The 15,217-nt window shown below is 46.7% G+C and overlaps 1 protein-coding gene and 1 non-coding gene across 2 annotated transcripts in view; one reads left to right on the forward strand and one right to left on the reverse strand.

The window, feature by feature from the left end:
- The window catches only part of LOC140421495 (uncharacterized), a 395,230-nt gene that overhangs the window by 319,495 nt on the left and 60,518 nt on the right, over positions 1-15,217 (forward strand). The gene's annotated exons all lie outside the window — the stretch shown is intronic.
- trnat-cgu (transfer RNA threonine (anticodon CGU)) lies at positions 7,290-7,361 on the reverse strand. Its single transcript has one exon. It is a non-coding gene; the product is annotated as a tRNA-Thr (tRNA).

Below are 15,217 nucleotides of genomic sequence, written 5' to 3' on the forward strand. Positions count from 1 at the left end.
AAGGATCATGAGGAACCATCTCGCTTCGCTCCTCATCATTATCTCACTTCTCAGTAAGTATTTCTTTCCCTATAACACTCCATTCTCCTCCTGACTGCTGTAACCCAGATGTTATTGTTGGTAAAATGACAGTGATTATTTTGCTGATGATCGTATTGCTCAATGTGATGCTGACTCTGTTTTGTCATTACTGCTGTTATTTCTGTTAGAATGGAGCCACCAAGACACAGTGGAACAAAAGGAACCTGAAATAATGGCTAAAGAGGAAAGTAATGTCACATTAACCTGCACCCTGAAAACAAGCGATTCTAACCCTTATGTGTACTGGTACAGTCAGCAGCTCGGGAAAGCTCCAAAGTACATGTTTCTTCTTATTGGACAGAATGTGCAAAGGAACACCGACCTCAATGATCGGTTTTCTTCTACGTTTAATAAAAGGAACAAGACTACGGAGCTAACAATCAGTAACACAATGATGTCCGACAGCGCCGTGTATTTCTGTGCCATGGAGCCCACACTGCTGCAGAGATATGGTGGGTCCGTACAAAAACCCCACACTGGCAGTCCCAGCTGCTGCTCAGCAGGGGGGCGCCCTCATCGGCAGTTCAGTTTCCACACTGAGTGACGAACATTGTAACGCAACATCTCAAAAATAGCAAGAGGTGAGGTCCACTTGCACAGTTATACCAGTTGACGATTGCAGCTCGCTTCATAACAGAAACAAGATTGACGAATCGATCTGTGATTCCTTAACTCCTGTTTCTTGTTCATACCTTGGTGTACAGACTCGTTCACTCAGTAAACTATCAGGTCTCACTGAACGACAACAAATGCAACTATTTAAATTCATGTTGAGCCTTTCACATCATTACATGTCCAAAGGAGTTTCAGAGGAGCATTTAGGTCATATGATCAAAAGCCTGCTCAAAGAGTTTGGTTCTTTTGGGTGGCACACTGGCTCGTGCTGCTGCCTCACAGCGCCAGGGACCCGGATTCTACTCTGGGCTTGAGCGAGCTTGTGGCGTTTGCCCCGTGTCTGTGATAGTTTCCTCCGGGTGCTCCGGTTTCCTCCCACAACCCACAAATATGCAAAATAGGTGGATTAGATAAATTTAATAAACCTCAATCAGGTCCCCCTTCAGTCTTCTCTGTTCTCAGGAAAACAACCCTAAGCTAGTCAGCCTGTCTTCATAGCTGAAACACTCCAGCCCTTGCAACATCCTGGTGACTCTCCACTGCACCCTCTCTACTGCATCAAATCATTGCTATAGTGTGGCGACCAGAACTGCACACAGTGATCCAGCCATTGCCTAACAAGCATTTCTGCATAATAACCTCCCTGCTCTTATGTTCAACGGAAAATAAGCGCAAATATTTCATAAGCCTTTCCTAACCACCTTATTTTCCTCTCCTGCTACGTTCATGTCCCTCTGGTTACTGTAATTCCGAGCGTCGTACCGTTCATTGTATATTTCCTTGCCTTTCTAGTCCTCCCAAAATGCATCACCTCACACTTTTCAGAGTCCATTTGCCACTATTCTAAGGTTTTCCTCCTCACTATTAACCACATTAACGACTTTCTCGGAATCTGCGAACTTACTGATCATACCTCTTGCCAGCGTCCTTGGGTTACACGGAATGTGGAGTTGAAGGCCATGGTCACCTTAGCTCATTGAATTATGGAGTAACTCGAGCGGCCGATTGACCAACTCCCTGCTCCTGAGTCGCATGTTCATATGGCAAGGAAAAGGCACTGCATTTTCCCGAGTGAGTGTTTGTTACTGCGGGAGACAGAGTATTGTTGAGCTGACCTACTACACCAGCAGACCCGACACTTCCATGGTGCGGCGATCCCAATGCCGCAGCCGGCTCACGGTACTTGCGGTCAGAAGATTATCACATCGTGCTTTATTGCAACAGAGACTCCGATTGCCAGCGACACTCCAGTGAAAGGCAAGGCCAGTAGTATTGGGCAGCCAATATCTAGACATAAATATGTTTGCGGCATTCCTGGAAGTGTGTAACTCATGGAATTAATAATAGCGCCAGGAATGTTACAGCACTCAGAATCGCCGATACACAAAACCACACAGTTCAGACGAGGCCCTCCGGCCACCGAGTCTGCACCAACACGCGAAAAACACCGGACCGACCTACCTAACCCCATTTGCCAGCACTTCGCCCATAGCCTTGCATGTTAAGACGTGCCATGTGTAAGGTTTTCGGGCAATTCGGCCCTTTTTGGACTGCCCAAGGATAAAACCCAGAGACTGTAAACTGGACACTTTTCAGCCAAGGGAACATAACCAAATTTCCCAGCAGGCTTGGTCCGCTGAGCTGAGTAGGGGCATAGGTATTTACAAACCCCCCCAGGAGCTACAAGGAAGAAGGAGCCAGACAACTAGATGAGATTAAAACACAGACAAAGGGCCATGGTAATGCTGTAAGGGGCCTGCCTGCAAGCAGGACAATGGGATGGTCATAGCCCCATGCAGATGTAAATGACTTGGCCTCCACCAGAGCAGAATCCAATTAACACCCCATCAACATAGCAAGGTGAGAATAGCAGCCATCTCCGGAGCAGCTGGAAGACTTTGAAAATCTTCACAAGAGAGCTTAACCTTGTTATCCCAAAAAGCAGACTGTCTGGGCTCAGTATATTGCGCTGGAAAAGCCCCTTGAAGATAAACGGTAGAAAAAACCAAGTTGGAGGCGGACCTGGGGGAGGTACTCCAATCCTGACAGAAGCCACCGGCAGGAACTCACTGGGTGGAGGGGGCGGAGTCGGCGCCAAATTCAAATCGCGGCAGGTCTGCCTGGCTGGAAGGAGCGGACCTGCGAGGAGAACCCGGAAGCGAACAGCTCTGACCGGCTCAAAGGGGGCGGGACCAGCGGGAACTTTAAACTTGGACCGATACAACGCAAAGGGGGAGGAAAACCCGGAAGTCGACAGCTCTGACCGGCTCAAAGGGGGCGGGACCAGCGGGAACTTTAAACCTTAGCAATTCAATGCAAAAGGGGCTGGCCGAACACAGGAAAAGGCCAGGTAAAACGGATATAAAAGGGGCTGTGTTTCGATTGAGGGTCTCTTGGCTTGACCTCTCCACCTTTGACTTGACCTCCTGCAGCCTGTGACTGTAAGTACCCTGCAGCAGCTTGCGAAACTCCCTTCACCTTGATAGTGGTTGAGGCTTTGGGGAAGGGGACTTGATTTGTGTTCTGTGTCATTGCTAAAACTGTGTAACAATAAGATTTTACGTTGTGTCCGTTATAGTACTTTCTGAATAGACTTAGTTTGTGTTAGAGTTTAAGATTTTATTATAATTTCTTCTGTCTGATGATTTTGACCTGGGTTTTGCAATAAACCTTGATTTGCTGATAATTGGAGTCGTTTAAATTCTTCAATCTCTCACCAGCGATCTCTGACCAAGTCATTGTTAAGATATTCCTCACCTTAATTCCGGGTTCGAGAATCTAGGGTCATCTTGAACGATTCACTCAGGACAGGCTGCTGGTTAGGTAATAAACAGCAGTGTCCTATTCTCTCTCTTGGGAAAGCTACTTCAGCGAAGTAGGAACCGGGTGGGTGTTGCACCACCGGCAAGAGAGAGAATCACCTGGGCATTGGTGGGGGTCTGGATATCTGTGTGATATAAGCCTCAGGCTTCCGGTTAGGGATAAACGGCAGGCTTGATTCAGTGCTCTCTTCCGTGGAGGTGTCCCAGTGCGGCATCCCCTGGCCTCTGAAGTTTCAGTGCCAGCTGGAGAGAGACACACACAGATACTCAAACCCCAGATATCGGCCCAGTAGTGGAGTAGCAGAGATGGCACCCTCTACACATGTGCTCATCTAGGTACTATTTAAAGGATGTGAAGCAGACTGCCTCTACCACCCTCCCAGGTAGTGTATTCCAGACCGTCACCATCCTCTGGGTAAATACGATTTTCCTCAAATCCCCCATAACCTCCTGCTCCTCACCTTGAACTTGTGTCCCTTCGTAACTGACAGCTTCAACTAAGGGGAACAGCGGCCCCTCTCCACCCTGCCCATGTCCCTCATAATCTTGTACACCCAAGCTTCTCCAACCTCTCTTCATAACATAAATGTTCCATCCCAGGCAACATCCTGGTGAATCTCCTCTGCACCCCCTCCAGTGCCATCACATCCTTCCTATAATGTGGTGACCAGAACTGCACACAGTAATCCAGCTGAAATGATTTTTAAAAAGCTGTGGTCTCACGACAGTTTTGTACAATTCCAACATGATCTCCCTGCTTTTATCATCTATACCTCTATTGTCCCTGCAAGCAGGGGCGGCGCGGTGGCACAGGAGCGGTACAGTGGTTAGCACTGCTGCCTCACAGCCAGGGACCCGGGTTCACTGTTCCTGATCTGTTGCAGTTTGCACTTTCTCCCCGTGTCTGCGAGGGTTTCCTCCGGCTGCTCAATTTTTTTTAATGACTTTATCAGAGTTACAAAACTGAAGCTCAGAGTGTGGACAGGGGAAACCCACTAATGCAGCTCCTTGCCTGCTCCGAAAACAATTCAAATTGAATCCAATTCATGGCCCCCAGAGGAGAGACATACCAGATCCAGGCATTACACCTGGCCTCACACTCATCTTACACAAAAGGCCGAGAAGCGATTTCCTCCCACAGTTCAAAGATGTGTAGGAAATCTGGATTGACCATGCTAAATTGCCCCTTAGCGCCCTTCAATTGGGCGAATTCTGTCCTGATCTGCGTGAGAATCCAACATAAGACAGGTCGTGTGAACGGAAACTTCAGGTATATTCGATCGACAACTTGATTTTTATTAAAGTCTAAACCCGGCACCATGTGCTTCCCATGTCTCGGACTGATATTAATTCTCGTGTTGCTTGGCGAGTCTCTGTGGCGGTTATTGTACATTAAACGTACATTGTAAAAATAATAATCTTTATTAGTGTCACAAGTAGGCTTACACTAACACTGCAATGAAGTTACTGTGAAAAGCCCAATGTCGCCACACTCCGGCGCCTGTCCGGGTACACAGAGCGAGAATTCAAAATGTCCAAATCACCTAACAAACACGTCTTTCGGGACTTGTGGGAGGAAACCGGAGCGCCCGGAGGAAACCCACGCAGACACGGGGAGAACGTGCAGACTCCGCACAGACAGTGACCCAAGCCGGGAATCGAATCCGGGTCCCTGGAGCTGTGAGGCAGCAATGCAAACCACTATGCCACCGTGCCGCCCATTAAGTGCCCTCTACATTAAGTACCACAGCAGATAATGATCCATTGTGCATTTCGTTACAGGAACGGGTAACGTTGGACGAATCTGGAAGAGCAAACCATGATTTTCTTCTATTTTCTTTTTATAAATTTAGAGTACCCAATTATTTTTTTTCCAATTAAGGGGTAATTTAGCGTGGCCAATCCACCTACCATGCACATCTTTGCCAATCCACCTACCATGCACATCTTTGGGTTGTGGGGGAGAAAACCACGCAAATCCATGCAAACTCCACACGGACAGTGACCTCGGCGCAGTGAGTCTGCAGTGCTACCACTGCGTCACCGTGCTGCCCGTTTCGTCTATCTTAACTCCTCATTTGAGTGCTTCCCTCTGCTGCTAGGTAGATATTGCGGTTTTAAAGTTAATATGAAATTCGCGGTATATTGGCTCTCAAGATTGCCCAAACTCTTCCTCGGTTGATCTACAGGACAGAAAAATGTTCGGTAAATAGATCCTACTGCTTGCGTGAGCACAGGATCACCTCATTCGCGAATGAGGTTTATGGCACTTTAGATTTTCTCTAACTCTGTGCCACACCTCGCAGTAATTGACCTCCCTGTCCTCCACACCGAGAGCGCTTATACTGAGCTAACCGTTCTGTTTCGATTTGTCAGCAGCCGCCAGATATCGTCCTGAAACTTCACCTTTCTTCATTGGTAAGGTGTTGGTGATGATCCATCTCGGTGGCTGTGCCGGTTTCTCCTGATACCATTGCATTTGGTACATGTTGGGGTCTTTATATTGTCAATCTAACTTCACCAATTCCCATTCTGACACTGTTATTGTCACCGGCAACTGGGTTACTGAATCCGCGCATAGCCCATCTGCGAAAGTAAAGGAAGGAAATGAACAGATGTATTTTCCTTTATAAATTGAGAGAACCAAATTTCTTTGTTTTCCTCAATTAAGGGGTACTTTTTAAAGTGGCCAAGCCACCTAGCCTGTACATCTTTGAATTCTGGGGTTGAGAATGTGCAAGCCCCGCACGCACAGTGTCCCGGGGCCAGGGTCGAACTCGGGTCCTCAGCGCAATGAGGCAGCAGTGCTAACCATTGAGCCACCGTGCCCTCAGTTTATCAGAGTTGCCCTCAGACAGAGATGATACAAATGTGCTTGCATCTACGACATTTTTTGGAACCTCTGATGCAGGCACCATATTATACATTATCGATTGTTAATTATACTCCAGCCCATGTGTATTAATATGCTAATCTGGTTTAATTAACAGTAACTACTTACTGTGCCATAGCGCCGCCAGTATTACCAGAGACATGTCTGATTAAATCTCTCTCAATGAACTGGACTGGCCTGAGTCAGGGTTTGTGATGGAGAGAGTGAACCGGGGCTCTATTCCGCTCCGTGCAGTGCGGGGGGGGGGGGGGGGGGGGGGCGGGCGGGCGGGGGGGGGGGGGGGGCCTCTATTGTGACCTCACTCACCTCCCATCCTCCAGGCTTCGCCGATATATTCCGGTGAGTTTGTGACGCCCCTGCTTGAATGTGGCCCCATCTGCTGGTGGATTCGGTTTACTCTGTGTTCGAGTTCAGCTATTGCGTGGATTCAAAGTTTACTGCAACACATACCAGGACCCGAAAGCTATCCAGAAATCGAAATTGCAGCTGTTTAGACACTGTCTTTGTTACTAATGGTAATCAGAAAACGATGCTTAATCTGTGCAAATCATCACTGAAGTTCTCTGTTTAAGCCCTGGGCCGACGAAGTCGAAGATTTCCAAGACTTGCGGTGGTTATAAATCAGAATAATAGCAGGGCTGAACTCACTGGTTTTGTTTATTTTGATTATAACGAAGAAGGTATAAAGGGGTACAAAACCTGATGCGCTCAGAATTATTTTTTCGAGATTGTCCGAAAATATATCCATCAGCTGAAGGTTCAAAGTTTTATAAAGAGGATAGGGGCAGGTGGATGATACTGCCTGCTGTGGGAAAGCATGAAACAAAGCCTTTGATTAGCTCAGCACAAGGAGCGGAGGGGAGCCTACAGCGACACTGAGGCACGGACGGGATTCGAACCCGCGATTTTTGGTTTACGAGACCAACGCCTTTCCCCTGGGCCACCGCGCCGTGTGTAGGTGAACGGTATTAATTGCTCTGTGAGTTGTTACCATTTGGAAACTGGCGCCAAAATTGTTGAGAGAAGACGAATCAATAGAACATTTCAAAAGGTATTGTCAGAACGTGAGGACGCCAACTAGCGCGGGATTTAAATGCAGGACGAAAAGGGCAAGATAAATACCTCTTACAAACAGGTGCAGGTAGCGTCAGTTGAATCCCCCCTCCCCCTGACACGATATTGTTCTCAGTGAGTTGAGCAGTGAGCGGGTGCAGGATGGTCACCGGCTGCTGGATGTTCAAATGTCGCTATTTCCGCTCCATCACTTGCGACTGCAGCTGATAACCGCCGCACACTTTTTTCAGCTTTGAGTCTGCGCTGTCCCCGGTCACAGTTTCCGTTTGTTGTTCTCGTTCTAACATCATTGTGTTATTCTAGACATTGCTACCGCTGGTTGATTCTAGTCTTTGGTTGGATCTGCAGTGCAGTGGGACCTGAATCTGGTTTGCTGCTCTGACAGATAATTGCCTGCCCTGAAGAGCAACTGATTCAGGAACTATCGCGGGGAACCGCCTCGTCCATCTCCTCGTTACGATCTCGCTACTCAGTATTTCCTTCACTGCAAACCCCCATTCTCCCCTCACTGTGTAACCAGATATTATTGTTCAATAAATAATACTGAGGATGCTGTGGGTGACCGTTATATTGGTCGATGTGAGGCTGATTCTGAATTTTGAAATTGTTATTGTTTTCTGTTCGTTTCTATCAGGCTGGAGCCACCAAGACCCAGTGGAACAGTTGGACGTGACATGAGGGTTGAAGAGGATATTAGATTAACGCCACACATCAATACAATCTATCCGGACGATCCTGATATACAGTCAGCTTTCGGGCATCTTGCAAGGTCCGTCTGATTGGAGAGAATCTGCGTAGCAGCAAATGTAGAAGTGTTATCAATATGACACACATACAGATAAATACTAGTACACCACTATAAATATCCCTATACATGTCTCTGCCGGCAGTCCATTATAGCAGAAATACAGTGGATCCCAGAAACAAACCAACACCGAGAGGGGGGGGGGGGAGGTAGGTTGTGTGTGGGGGTGGGGGGTGGGGGGGGGTGATATTCAACTCTCAAGGTGGATGCGAGAGGACGGTCAGAAAGGCCACAGTCATTTATAATGATCACGTGAAATGGAGCAAGACTCCATATGTAGATCTTTGGTTTTTTTTTCTGACCGAGCTTCATTAATCTATGGAACTCTTCCGCAGAGACCGCTGAGGGGGGTTCGTTGAATATTTCAAGGCAGATGTGCTTGGATTCTCGAATAAAAGGGGATTTAAAGTTTATCCGGGGTAGGTGAAATGTGAATCTGAGGTCATAATCACATGAGCCACGAACTTATTGAACGATGGAGGAGGCTCGAGAGGATGGATAAACAACTCCTGCTCAAAATTCGTCTGTTCGCAGGTCCGTGAAGAAGTATCACAATCTCCTGGGTCGGTATTTGTTATCGATGGAGACACAGCATCGTTGAGCTTGTCCCAGCACAGCGTCTCGAAGGATGCTCCAATGGTAGCGGTAAGTCCATGCCGCAGTGGGCGCAACTTACTTGTTCTCAGTACAAGATCACAACTCTATGCATTTTAATAGTGACGGCCAATCCTCTGATTGCCAGCGATAGAAAGAGAACGCTGGTAATATTGGTCCCCTGAGGCAGTGATGAAAAGATCTGGAAGGACCGAACAAATACATGGCCTCCGCGGTCGCTCACCCCCTAGCTGATACACGTCCGTTATCTGGGCGACTCCATAACAGAAAACAGGAAGTGTCAACATGGATTTGATGTATTTTCGATCGGAAAGTCGATGTTCTACTGAAGACTACAAGGGGCTCAGATTCAGCGGCCTTAGGTCGATCTAAGTTAATGGTCTTGGAAGATTTTATTATCCCCACATCTGAGAACTTGCATTACTTCTGCTCTGAAGTGGATATTCCAAGTTTAAACTTACTGTGCATGGCGAAATGCGGATTAATCTCACGAATCGCAAACGGCTCCACTATTGACCTATACAAGGACTGAGACAGCAATGTAATTGGTGGATACATGGACTTGAGTGTTTTTCTGAATCGAGATCAAACCATCCCCCGGGACAAGGGCAGGAACGCAAAATTAGTGGAATTGAAAATACTCTCTGAGGTTTTTGTACGCGGTTGTAGCTGCTTTGTGACACTGTGCTCAATGCACAGTAATAGACCGCCCCGTCCTCCACACTGAGCGCGTTTATATTGAGATGACCATTCTTTTTACACTTGTTGGCAGCCGCCAGATATTGTCCTGAGATCTCCTCTTTCTTCATCGCCAATAAGTTGATGATGGTCAATCTCGGCGGCTGTGCCGGTTTTTGCTGATACCAGAGCATGTGGTACATAGTCGGGTCTGTATATTCGCAATCTAACTGCACTGAACCCCCTTCTGATGCGGATATTGTCAGCGGTGACTGAGTTACTGGATCTGCGCACAGTCCGCCTGCGAAAGTATAAAATATCAAAAGTTAATCACAATTTGCGGGAATCTGAGAGTGAGTTGTCCATCCGAGAAACACGCGGCTGGGGACCGGAGAATCCAGTCCAGAACCCAGTACTTTCTATGCAAGAGCGCCGCCAATATTAACAGAAACATGTCTAAATAAATCTCTCTTAGTGAATGGGAATGAAATGAGTTAGAGATTGAGAAGCCGAGAGGGAACCCGGGCTCTATCAGGTCATTGTTCCACCCACACACTGCAGAGGGCCAGGCCCATTGTGACATCACTCCGGATACCATCCCCATTAGCTGCGTCAGTGCTGTCACGTGACATAATCAGGCCCATGCCTGATATTGGGGCCCTCTACTGGCGGGTCCTAAGTAATCCATTTTAGGATGAGGTCATTGAGTGGATTGGGAGAGTATTTTATCCGCAAACATGAGCGTTTGCCAGAAAGCTAAATTTTGGCACAGCGACCACAGTGGTTAGCACTGCTGCCTCACAGCGCCAGACTCAGGTTCCATGCCGGCCTTGGGTGACTTGTGGAGTTTTCACTTTCTCCCCGTGTTTGCGTAGGTTTCCTCCAGATGCTCCAGTTTCCTCCCATAGTCCAAATATAGAACATAGAACATAAAGTAGGAGGCCATTCGGCCCATCACGTCTGCACCGACCCATTCGGCCCATCAGGTCTGCACCGACCCACGTATGCCCTTGCTTCCACCCTATCCCCGTAACCCAATAACCCCTCCTAACCGTTTTGGACACTAAAGACAATTTATCATGGCCAATCCACCTAACCTGCACGCCTTTGGACTGTGGCAAGAAACCGGAGCACCCAGAGAAAACCTACACAGATACGGGAGAACGTACAGACTCAGCACAGACACTGACCCAGCGGGGAATCGAACTTGGGACCCTGGCGCTGTGAAGCCACAGTGCTAGCCACTTATGCTACCGTTCTGCCCTCGGGTGTGCAGGTTAGGTGGATTGGCCACGCTAAATTGTCCCGCAATGTCCAGAGATCTGTAGGTTAGGTTAAAGGTTTATAGGAATAGGGCGGGGAATTGGCCTTGGTGGAGTATTCTTTCAGAGGGTTGGAGCAGACTCGATGGCCGAATGGCCTCCTTCTGCACTGTAGGAATTCTATGATTTATTCTATAAATTGGAGCCATTCTGACACAGGTTTTGTCACTGTTGTTGTTTGTATCGAAATGTGACCCTAATTCTGGAGTAATTATTGCTGGACCTCTCTGTCCAAATCCAGTGAAAGACAAAGTATAAAGAATGTTAACAAGTTGGAGATAGCGCGGATATTATATATCAGAAGAGTACCAGGAATGAATGGCAGTTTATGAAAACTGACAAGGCAATCTTGGATTCTTTTGCTTGTGATAAAAAAGGTAGAATGGAGAATCAATTTATCTCCTCAGAATTTTGCTCTTGTGCTGGAGGGGATCGCATGTAATGACTTTAATTGGTAGAAGATTCAATGACAAAATCACTTCAATTTCAGGCGAAAATGTATAGTGAAAGACACATTTTATTTCTTCCATTGTGATTTTTTACTATCAGGAATACCGCATCAAAATGAAAAAGGGCGAAGATACACAGGAACTTGTCAAAGGGATATTACCATTAATTGAAAATGGAAGGCAACGTGAAAAATGCGTGTGTGAAAGCCGCCAGGTGTCGCACTTTCAAATAGGCCTCATTCCGTTCCCTAAATATTTGTGATTCTGGGTCTTTCCTGCCCACATGTTTTTGTTTCCTCAGTCACTTGAGCAATAAAAAGGCGCAGAATGGGCACAGACGTCTGGTGACTCAGTCGTTGATATTTCCACTCCATCAACTGCGATGGCAGCTGATAGTTTGATCAGCTTTGAGTCTGTGATATTGCTGGACATTGCATTATTGCATTTGCTTCTGTCGGTTTAATCCGATTGTGCTATTGCAGACATTGCTTTCCAGGGCCCAGTTCCGTCGTTGGTTAGGTCAGCAGTTCAGTTCGACTGGATTTTATATTTCTACTTGAGTCCAAAGATATGCATGTTAGGCAGATTTCTGGCTCGGAGATTTGGAACGTTCCACATGTGGAATTAGCCTCTCTACACGTCCATCGCATTAATGTAAAGACATCAAGGTTGACTTCACGTCAGTACAGAAAGAACCACAGCATATACATTCTGCTAGATATAATCTAATTCCGGTATCGTCACTCTAACTAGCGTTTGCATTGTGTTTTGCGAATATAAACCCCTGTAAAAAAGAGACGAGGACAAAGATTCATGTGTGCTCTAAGGCTGGTCTGATGCTTGTTAACACGGGTGTCCTGCTTTCCAAATTTATTCCTGCTAGATATTAACATTTTAAAAATGTTTTAAACGTCTTTCCAACATTGAATGTCACCCAGATCACAGCGAGAACGGGGATCCGCATTGCTGCTGGTCCTGGATTCCAGGGACAATTTTGTCTCAGAAACCCGCAGAACATCCAACAACATCAAGCTCAGAGCATTGCTGAGGCTGCTCTGACGTCACAACCTATGAAACGAATGATCGGAAGAGCAGGGTTTGCTGGGTTTGATATCACCTATTTAAACATGTTTGTCAACGAAAACTGAGGCAGTTGCCGTGCATTCTGCTGATCAGCGCATGCCGAGAAAACGCAGACAGCTTGATCCTTAATCCTATTCTGCTCAAACCTGCCAAGCCGACGCCATTTATTCCATATAATAGCTGGAATTGGCGGAACTGAAAGCCTTCAGAGCTCACTTGTCCTCTCGATGGGCCTTTATACTAGCTGTAGTAGCTCTAATGGCCAGTGAGCAGTTCGGTTAATGGGAGCCACCGCATTGTTAGTAGCACATTAAGAGCTATTTCCCTTCACTTCACCCATCTCACAGAGTGAAACTGTTGAAGGGACTGTATTTAATTCCTGTTCCCTGTTCGATTCACTGCTGCCCGCCCTGATGTCATGAATTGGAGCAGAAAGGAGCTCTCAGTTGATTGGATCAATACTGGAACAAAGACCCCATGACCTAATTGGGTGAAAACTGATGACTGTCAGGAATGAACGAATCGGCAAAGATACCAGGTGTTACTCAACACGTACCCAACTCGTCACAGATACAATTTCAGATTCAAATCCGCTGACAGCCCTCTGCAAACATGTGAGATGTTGTTTTGTATTCATTCATCACAACTGCTGCTCTCTTAACCTGGAAGTTTACAAACTACAAAATCTCCTTCGTGCAGGCAATGTGTTCTGTGTTAACCCTGTTTTCTCTTTATTTCTGCCAGCCGTTAGTGATTTAGACTCAGTCTCACACGCACCGGTTTCCACATCACATTTTGAAGGAGGCTTTGCCAGGGACTGGAGAATGTAGCCACGAGACAGATCCCAGCAGCTCTGAACAGAGGTGTTAGATGTCAGATTGGATTCACTCAATAATGAGAAATTGAGTGGAAATGTTTAAGGCCTATTTGACAAACTGACTTTTTAACATTTGTTAAATTGAAAATTTCTCCTGTTGATTGTCATTGTATTTTTTCACCTCTGTTTGATACGACACGAATACAAAACAAATCTGAGAACACACTTTCTTTCATCCCCGCCTCAACTTCAGTCGTTTTCGTGATTGAAATCCTCGGAACACCTTCATCACATTCAGCACTTGTATTTCCTTTCTTCAAGGCTGTTTCTTTCAGGTGAACCGAAGGTAAAAATGCCTCTCAGATCAATTAGGGATCAAGCTGTCTGTGTTTTCTGGTCTCGCTCTGATCAGCAGAATGCACTGCAACCTCCTCAGTTCCCTCTAATAAACATATGTGGTTAAATAGGTGACATCAGACCAATCAGATCCAGCGAACCGAGCTCTTCCGATCATTCGTTCCATAGGAAGTGACATCAGAGCAGCCTCAGCCAATGCTCTCAGCTTTATCTGGTTGTATATTCTGCAGGTTTCTGAGACAGAATTAGTCCCCGGAATCCAGGACCAGAGGCGATGCGGATCCCCGTTCTCGCTTTGATCTGGGTAACATTCATTGTTAGTAAGACGTTTAGAACGTTAAAAAACGTTAATTTCCATCGGAATAAATTTGGAAAGCAGTACCCTTGTGTTAATCAAGTATCCAATCTGCCTTAGAAAAGATGAGTCTATCCCCTAGCCTCTTCCTTCCAGGAGTTTATGTTGGCAAAACACAAAGCATACGCGAGTTAGAGTGACGGTACCGGAATTGGATGATGATATCTATCAGAAAGGAATGTAAATGTTCTGGTTCTTTTCTGTACTAACGGAACGGCAACCTTGATGCCTTTACAATGATCTGATCGGAGTGTGGAGAGGATAATTCCACAGGTTCCAAATCTCGCTGCCAGAAATCTAAGCACCACCTAATTCTCTAACTGGGAAATCAGGAATAACCAGTTGAGAAAGAGAATCGGTAGAATGTGGCTCAAATTAACACAAGGAAGAGCTGAGGAGCGGAGTAAAGACACGTTTCAAGGGAAACTAGATAAACAGATAAGGGAGAAAGGGGCGGAGGGATTTGCTGATAGAATTATATGAGGAGAGATGGAGGATTCTCCTGGGATTGTAAACACTGACATGAAGCAATTAGGCCGAATGAGCTTTCTCGTGCTCTAAATTCTATCTATTTTTATGTTACACCGACGGAATTTTCACCCTCAGTTCAGTTCAGTTGAATTTTTAAGCAATGTTTTCCGCTTTCTATAACCGTGTGTTGCAGGTCTGAGCGATGGAGATTGTGTTACTCAGCGGGAATCCTCACTCACACAGACAGAAAGAGAAGATGTCACTCGAACCTGTACCTATACGGACGATGCTTTATACTTATTCTGGTACCGTCAGTGCCCAGGCAGACAGTCTAAGTTTGTGGTCCGGAAGGACACGGGCGGCGGTGCTGAATTGAAGGCGGATTTCGCTCAGGCCCGGTTTTCATAGATCATCATAGAATTTACAGTGCAGAAGGAGGCCATTCAGCCCATCGAGTCTGCACCGGCTCTTGGAAAGAGCACCCTACCCAAGGTCAACACCGCCACCCTATCCCCATAACCCAGTAACCTCACTCAACACTAAGGACAATTTTGGACACTAAGGGCAATTTATCATGGCCAATCCACCTAACCTGCACATCTTTGGACTGTGGGAGGAAACCGGAGCACCCGGAGGAAACCCACGCACACACGAGGAGGATGTACAGACTCCGCACAGACAGTGACCCAAGCCGGAATCGAACCTGGGACCCTGGAGCTGTGAAGCAATTGTGCTATCCACAAGGCTACCGTGCTGCAGTTCAGCAGTCAGACAAGCTGT

Source organism: Scyliorhinus torazame, chromosome 5 (assembly GCF_047496885.1).
Source record: "Scyliorhinus torazame isolate Kashiwa2021f chromosome 5, sScyTor2.1, whole genome shotgun sequence".
In the NCBI taxonomy this organism is placed as follows: domain Eukaryota; kingdom Metazoa; phylum Chordata; class Chondrichthyes; order Carcharhiniformes; family Scyliorhinidae; genus Scyliorhinus; species Scyliorhinus torazame.